Source organism: Sus scrofa, chromosome 1, assembly GCF_054392235.1.
Source record: "Sus scrofa isolate SSC_HxYL_T2T_F1_AM1 chromosome 1, Sscrofa_HxYL_maternal_Yorkshire_Landrace_v2.0, whole genome shotgun sequence".
NCBI lineage: Eukaryota > Metazoa > Chordata > Mammalia > Artiodactyla > Suidae > Sus > Sus scrofa.
Window position 1 is genome coordinate 34,686,091 of NC_139383.1, and position 9,233 is coordinate 34,695,323.

Here is a 9,233-nt window from a genome sequence, read left to right on the forward strand (position 1 = left end):
ATCAAACTGTGAAAAACAACTCAAAATTGTATCAATAATTTTCTTGTGCTTTTCTATAATAAAATTAGTGAGAAATCTATTCTTACTAACAGATGACAGAATAAATGTAAAATATATAGGTTGGAAATATTATGGACTAAACTGTGTTCCCTCAAACAATTTTTTTTGATGTGTAGGTTTATAGCTTTCATCAAATTTGGAAAAATTTTGGCTATTATTTCTTCAAATATTTTTTCTGCCTCTCTCCCTTTAGAGACTCCAAATACATAGACATTAGCCCATTTGAAATCGTCCCAGAGCTAAATGACACAACATTTATTTTCACGTCTTTTATCTGCTTGTTTCATTTTGGATAATTTCTATTGCTGTATCTGTAAATTCAATAATCTTTTATTTTACTATAGTGCTTAGTCTCCTATTAATATTGTTTAGTATATTTTTCATCCCTGACATCATAGTTTTCATCCTTAGAAATTCTATTTCTTTCTCTGTTGTGTCCTACAATTTTCTTACTAACATGCTCAATCTTTCCTGTAGCTACTTTAAATATAGAATAGAATTATAAGTATTTTAATGTCATTGTGTGCGAATTATAACATTTTTGTCAGCTCTTATAGATTAATTTTGATTGACTGATTTTTCTTTTTGTGATCGCTTGGGTTTTTTTCCCACTCTTTTTATGTCTAGAAAGATTTTATTAGACATCAGGCAATATGTATTTCGCCTTGTTAGGTTCTTGCTATTTTGAATTCTAAAAGTATTTTGAGCTTTTTCTGATGTAAAATGGTTTGATCCTTTGGAGTCCTGCTTTTAAGATTTTTATCCTAGAGTCATGTGTAGTTTAGTTAAATATTCCCAGTGCTTGGAATTCCCTTTGTAGTGTAGTGGAAACGAATCTGACTAGTATCTATGAAGATTCAGGTTCGATCCCTGCCTTCCATCAGTGAGTTGGGGATCCAGCATTGCCATGAGCTGTGGTGCAGGTTACAGATGTGACTCGGATCCCCCTTGCTATGGCTGTGGTGTAGGCTGACAGCTGTAGCTCTGATTCAACACCCAGCCTGGGAACTTCCATATGCTGCAGGTGCGGCCCTAAAAAATATAAATGAATAACTAAATAAATAAAAATTTATACATAAATAAATGTTCTCAGTGCCAAGACTAGACCCTACTACCTAGAGCCCTGTGAATTGTATAGTTTTTCCAGTGCGATTGATAAGTACAATCACATCGTATGTGAGTGCTAGTCCTCTTTCCTTTACATTTTGGGTATTCTTTTCCCCCTCAATTGCTATTGAGGTAGTTTTCACAAATGCATGCACTGATCAGTACTTTGCTAACTATAAGAAGGTGATTTTCTGTAGTTGCTGCAGATGTCCAAAATTGTATTTTGGGGGGCTATCTCCTCTTTGGTACTCTAGCTGCCAAGTGAACCTTAACTACATTCTTCTTGGAGTCTTAGCTCAACTTCCTCAAATCAGGAAGTCCACTGATCTCCCGCTGAGTTTGCTCTCTGTGTGATCTGGACATTCTCTCAAGGCTGGCACAGAGGACTCACCTCATTTGTTTTGTATCTGCCAGAGATCACTGTCCTTTATTATTTGTAGCCAAAGCCTTTTTTTCCCCCACTTTTTACGGCCACACCCACAGCATATGGGAGTTCCCAGGCTAGGGGACCAATCAGAGCTGCAACTGCCGACCTACACCACAGCCACAGCAACACCAGATCCAAGCCACAACCTAAGCCGCAGCTTGTGGCAACTCAGGATCCTTAACCCACTGAGCGAGGGCAGGGATTGAACCTACATCCTCACAGACACTATGTGGGGTTCTTAACCCACTGAGCCACAATGGGAACTCTTGTAGCCAATGTCTTGAAAACTGTTTTTTCCTACATGTGTCCAGATTTTTAGTTGTTTCAGACTGAAGGGTAAATCTTGTTTCTCTTGTTCTTTCAATGTGCTACAGTCAACGTGCCTTTTAAACTAGGTACGTACATACATACATATATATGTATATATAGGTGGATTTTTTCTGTTTAATTTTTAAATTGGAGTTTGAAGTAATGACTCATCTATTTACATTCATCATTATTCTTCATGTAGTTGTATATATTTCACCAACTTTATTTTTGTTTACTGTTTCCTTTTAATGCTTCCTATCTTAAAACAAATAAACAAACTAGGAGTTCCCACTGTGGTTTAAGAATCCGACAAGTATCCTTGAGGATACAGGTTTGATCCCTGCCCTCGCTCAGTGGCTTAAGGATTCAACGTTGGCCCAAGCTGCAGCTTAGGTCACAGTTGCCTCTTGGAATCGGTATTGCTCTGGCTATGGTGTATAGGCCACGAGCTTCAGCCCTAATTCTTTCTACCCCTTGTCTGGGAACTATTAAGACAAGAAATTAGCAAACACTTAAATTTTTTTTTTTTTTTTATCTTTTAGGGCCACACCCATGGCATATGGAGGTTCCCAGGCTAGGGGTCATATCAGAGCTGTAGCTGCCGGTCTACGCTAGAGCCACAACAACGCAGGATCTGAGCCAAATCTGCAACCTACACCACAGGTCATGGCAATGCTGGATCCTTAACCCACTGAGCGAGGCCAGGGATTGAACCCAAGTCCTCATAGATGCTAGTCAGGTTCGTTAACCACTGAGCCATGACAGGAACTCCAGCAAATATTTAAATTCATTAATTCTCCTCCACATCATGTACTTTTTTCTAGAATTTTAATTCTGGATTATTGTGGCTGTATGTCCTCATTTTATTTGGTCTTAAACAAATGATTACAATAAGAACAAACTTCACCAAGCCATTCAATCAACTTTAAATGAGATATCTTTTATAGCATGTCTTAAATTTTTCTCTCATCCTACTTTATCTAAAACTGTTGTCTCTGTGAGTCATTGCATGACAATTCTCTTGTGGATTTCAATGCCTGAGGGTTTTTTTTTTTTTTTTTTTTTAATCCTGGCATATTTGAAGAGAGTTTGGCTTGAAAATCCTATATTTTAAGTTAATTTCCTTCTGTATTTGTAAAGTACTCCTTCATTATCTTCTTATGTATATTTGTTGAAACATCTGATATCAGCCTGATTTTAGAATCTTTGTTAGTGTTTTGCTCAGGAAATTTTTATGTATGTGTATGGTATGAATTTGGCTACCCACACATTTTTATTTATTCATTTGTTTTGTCTTTTATCTCTCAACCATCTTCTCTAATTTTAAATTCACAATCTGCTTCTATGGATATCTGTAATCCAGAAATTTGTTTTGTAATGGCCGTCCTCCTCAAATATCCTCTTATATTGTTCTTCGAACTTCATAAAGACTAGTTTCCAAGCTTTCCTGCCAGTAGAACTTTTAAAATTCCCAAAGCCAGGTCCCACTTCATAGCAATTAAAACAGCATGTCCAGTAGTGGGAGCCAGGTATCTGTATTTTTTTTTTCTTTTTAACATCTCCAGGTGACTCCAACATGCAGCGAAATTTGAGAACCACTGTTTTAGAAGTATCAGCCATGCTGTCACGTAATGTGTATTTCCTAATGTGTCAGCTCAATGAGTCAGAGGGTCAGCTGAGGGGTTTGATGACTTCTAAGATAAAGGGCTCCAAGAAATAGAAAAAAAATCACTCCTTAACCCCAAAACATCTCAGGTCAGTGCTTCACCTTTCACCACCCATGGCAGAATCAGCATTAGAGGGAAATACTCCATAGTTTATAATTCATTTATGCTAAACTATATAGAAAACCACATCACAATCACCCGACCACACCCTGCACCAATAAAATCTAAAGCTCTTGGAGTTCCTGTTGTGGCTGAGCAGTAATGAACCCAAGAGGATGTGGGTTTGATACCTGGCCTCTCTCAGTGGGTTAAGGATCCAGTGTTGCTGTGAGCTGTGGTGTAGGTTGCAGACATGGCTCAGATCTGGTGTTGCTGTGGCTGTGGTATAGGCTGGCAGCTGCAACTCTGATTTGACCCCTAGCCTGAGAACTTCCATATGCCACACTAAAAAGACAAAAAAGACCAAAAAAAAAAAAAAAATCTGAAATTCTTAAGGGTGAGGCCCAAACACTATTTCTTAAATTTCCATAGATAATTCTATTGTGTGGCTAAAATCGAGTATCTTTCTCCCAAGAATTTGGAGAATGAGGGGTGGAGATACAACTGCCTGAGGTCAAACTGTCTCCACCTATTTTTCTTAGCTCCTCAGAAGGTAAGAAGTGTTTTATTGCCCAACATTTGCTCTTGAGGGTATTGAGACTAGAGTTCTGAACAGAGATATGGAGCAGGTGTTAATTATACCAAGAAAATGGGGGACAAAAGAGCACGATGAAAACTCCAACTATTCTCTTTCTCATCCTCTAACTGCTAATATTGGGCTACATCCTATCCTAGACTAAAACACACACACACACACACACAGACACCCCAGCCAGTTGTTGAGAGAGCAACAGAGAATGGTACCCCAGGCTTCCCTCACAATGTTATACATTTTCCTGTTCTGGTTGCTGAAGGTTGAAAATAAAGGAGAATTCTAGCAGTTGGGCTAGTTTCATATCTTTGTTAAAATTAGAATCAAAATCAGTTCATATTAAAACTATTCCAAAAATTTAAATAAAATCAAAGCTTTGTACATAATGAAAAACAGGGTTAGGCTCTGGGATCTGATGAAGTTTTGAACACCATGTTGGCAAACGAATGTCGTGCGAGATTTCTTGTTATGTAATTCTTTGTTATGTAGAACTACCCTGCATATTACGGGACAGCCATCATCCATGGCTCCTGCCTTTCCCTCCAAATAATAATACATCGTGCCAAAATGTGAAAGGTCTTGCAAGCCCTGATAAATTTGAACCTTATCCTAAAAGTCATTGGAATATGTTAAAGGTTTTTTTTAAGAAAGGAAAATACAAGGTTTAATTTAACAATAGTCATGCAGACCAGGCTGTCAGTTCCTTAAGGTAGGCACAACCCTGGTATCATCATGGAATCACCAGAGTTTGGTCAAGAGCATGACAAACGATAGACAATAAATAGACGGATGGAGAAAGAGACAAAAGAGATATAGGGACAGAGAGAGTAGAAAATGGGAGGCAGAAAGACCAGTTAAGAAGGCTGCTATAATTATTAATTATTAAAGAAGTACCAATCTAAAGTAATAATAGTGGAATAATTAGAACCGAATAGATGGGAAATATTTAGAAGAAATAATCAATAAGGCCTGTGAAATTGTGTAATACGGTAGCCAGAACAAGAATTTTGTAGCGCAGATAATCCCTGATTTAGGTAATACTCCTAAATATTATCTCTAATATCAGAGAAAGCACAGTCATGTGAGAAGTCCAAAGATAAAGCTATTAAATTGTTAATTTCTGTAAGAAAAAACACATCTCAGGTATATAATTTTTCTTATCGTGTAGCATCATGCTCGGGTATATAATAAAAATTCAATACCTGTTGAATTTGTATAAATAAGCAAGGCTTCGTGTTATTCACATAGTCAAGCTGCTCAAATCCCTATCACTATTATAGCTTCCACTGTAGGTCTTTCACATGTTAGCTGTAATTGAATGAGCAGGGTTTGGTGAACATAGATGGCTGTTTTTGAATTGTTTTTTCAATTGTACACTTTATAGTTGTGGATTTTTGCCAGTTCTTTTCGGACTAACCATGTTTAAAAAGCACTTACTCCGTGTATCCTTAAGTATCAAAACCAGTGATATATGCATGTTTAAAGGAAAGTTTAGTGTGTGGCAAATGAGTTCGAAGGTCTTAGGTATAAGGGATATACTTTGCTAATGTAGAAGTGAATTGAACAAATTCAGCAGTTTATGGGAGAATAAAATCATTTGGAATGTGGGGGATTAAGTGGATTTGGGGGAAAAAAAAGCAAAAGGGCAAGAAAAATTAAATAAATCATAGGAATGAGTGCAAAAAAAGAGGAAGCCCCTGACAACCATTCTATAATCCACTCTACTTTTCTCTGTATCATGTGCTCAATTTTAGCCCTCTGTGTTCTGGTTGTCAGGGGCTTCCTCTTTTTTGGACTCATTCCTGTGATTTCTTTTTATTTAATTTGCTTGGAAAAGTGTGAGGAAGCAGGGGTAAAGGACTTTGAACCTCTTATGAAAGGTTATAAAAAAAGGGGTTTAGAGAGGAAAATAAACATGGAAAATATTTATTGCAGCATTATTCACACGATATTATGTATAAGAAATGGAAACAACCTAAATATCAGTCAGCCAAATGAATAAATGGATAAAGTGGTATATATATGAAATGGAATATTATTCAGCCATGAGAAAGAAGGACTGCTACTATTTGCAACAACATGGATGTATATTGAGGGCACTGTGCTAAAATGAAATAACACAGAGAAAAATACTGTATGATATCACTTACATGTGATGAGGAATCTTAAAAAGCTGAATTCACAGAAACAGAGTAGAATGGTGATTACTAGGGCCTGGTGTGGGGAGGGAGGATTGGGGAGCTGTTGGTCAAAGGGTAAAAAAACAAAAACAAAAGAAACCCCACAGAATATAGTGAGAAGAATACAAGTAACCAACATGTCAGTGAAATTAAAGTCACTGTGAAAGTTATTGAGTGAAGCAACAGAATTGACAGTTGTGCTACTGAGATGATAACGGAACTCAGAAAGAGAAAAGTCTTTTCAAAACAGAAGTCAAACTATGGTAAAATCCAAAAGGAAAACACAAGTATTTTTAACAAGTTTTTTATATCACATTTCCATGTAGCAAATTTGCTTAATATATCTGAGCACAGAATAAACAAAAGGCTTTCAATGGTGTTGGAGAAAAAGTATACCTGGGAGGATATTGAACAGGGCAACCTACCTGTGCTCTCAAATCTAATGTACAGAAATGAAATTGTCGCATCATGTAAGAGTTAAATATTGAGTAGTCAGGGAATAATGGCAAGGTTTTAGACACTGGAATAGTCGGAGCACTTGTGGTTGGCAAGATTTTCAAAAGGACCAGGCAGTTTGTCCTCAGCTCCTCCCAAGTGTTCATCTTCTTTCCTTTTGAGTCCAACTCCCAGGTCCTTTGCCTTCTAAGGGCACTTATCTCTTTTCCCCTGAGCCGGCCCCTGGATAAGCATGGATAATTTCCATTAGCATGTTGGTTGTTAATAGATTAATGTGTTTTGCATTTAAACAAAAAACACTTGTACAACGCCTTTCAGACAAGTAGACAAGGCATACACCATTGGGTGTTTCAAAAAATGACAGGAGGAGTCAGAGACTGCTGATCTCCTCTGGGCCCTTAGATGCATACCTTCCTTTTTTTTTTTTTTTCCTGCATGTATTCTATAAAGAAATATACGTGTGCCATGTTCTCCAAAAGAATATTTTATGTCCCCATAGTCTAGAGGTAATTAAGGAAATTTGAATTAAACCTAATATTTATTGTCCTTCATCTCCACCCTTATGTTCATGGAATTATAAATAATGGGGAGAGTTTTGACATGATGGCATTCTAGACAATACAAAGGAGAAAAAAAAAAGACTACAAAGGAGAAATAAAGTAGCAGAGATTAATGTGGGTGTTGAAAATGTACATTTTCCAAGCTAAAGCACTTCGGAAACAGTGACTTTGAAGGCTAAGGTAACAAAGTAGAAAATGGAAAACAATTGGACAAAGGGGAAAACAACATAGACAGTAAAAAAGCAAATAGAACAGAACAACATTATGATCCTGTTTATTCTTTTTATTAGTTTACAGATGGCAGATCTTGATAAATTGTAAAATGTTCTTTCACTCCATTCTCTTCTTACACACTTGGTTCCTTTTATCCATTCCCAGCAGCCAACGAGTTTGTTCTCACCATAAGGGTAATTGAGTGTGAATATAGTTTGAGCAGAGAAGGCTTTCTGGAGAAAGGTGTTGTATTGTGTGTGTACTGTCTTAGACACACACACACACACACACACAATGCATAGACATAATATAATATATCGTGAAAATTATTAAAGAATTTTATAAATAGGAGTTCCTGCTGTGGTGCGGCAGAAGCGAATCTGACTAGGAACCATGAGGTTGGGGGTTCAATCCCTGGCTTCACTCAGTGAGTTAAGGATCCCACGTGGCTGTGAGCTGTGGTGTAGTTTGCAGACCCAGCTCGGATCTGGCGTTGCTGTGGCTGTGGTGTAGGCTGGCAGCTGTAACTCCAATTTGACACCTAGCCTGAGAATCTCCATTTACCATGGGTGCAGCCCTCAAAAGCAAAAAAAAAAAAAAAAAAAATTATAAACACGAATAATCATAGAAGTTTCTATTAAAAATATCTAAAGAGAAAGAACACAGAGAACCTACCAGTCCTGAGGTTATTGGACAAGCATGTAGAACACTAATTCAAGAATAGTGTTGTGATTTCAAAATAGTGTTGTTCTCCTCATGATCCTGACAAATCTATTATAAACCTCTCCAATCACATCAAAAACAATCTGCGTTTGCATAGTTATTTGTAGTTGTTTTGAATCAGATTATCATTTTATAAAGATTTGTAATGTTATAATCCTATGTATTATTCTAAAATATCACCCTTGAATGCAATTTAGGTTATTTTTTTCCTATCTCTAATATTGTTTCAAGCTTTCTTGTTTTTCCAGGGCACTGTCTGTTTCTAATTCTTCCTTTCTCCTGCTTCCTTTTCAATGTCTATTTCCTCTCGTTGATGTAATGTACCATCTTTTAATTATTTTGTGTCCAGTCCATCTGTTAAAGTTCTGTTTCTTCTGTTCTCTCATTCTAGTAAATTATAAACCTCTCCAGATCATCTATGTTTTACTCTCTCAGTATTAGGGAATTCCTAGTATTTGCAAATAATATTGCAAGCTGATGCTAGATTGTATTAAGTAAGGCCAAAATACAGAAAGGCAAGGGCCAGGGAAAGAGGCCAACAGAGTAATAAGTTAACCAGATCGGTGCTAAGACTCTAAGCCCTAAAGTTATTTGAAGTCTGCTTTATATATATTTGATAATTTTCCACTTTGATAATTGTTCAAAAAATGTTTTTAAAAGAGAACATCAGCTGTGTTAAGTAGTTGATACAGTGATGGTACACATACTATGCTTTCCCTTTTCAGAATTTAAGTATCCAAAGACCATCAGAATGTGTCCTGTTATTGTCATCTAGCTTACTGACTTCATCAGTTAAGTGTAGATAACTGTCCTCTTATAACTGTGCACAAAAGCAGAGTA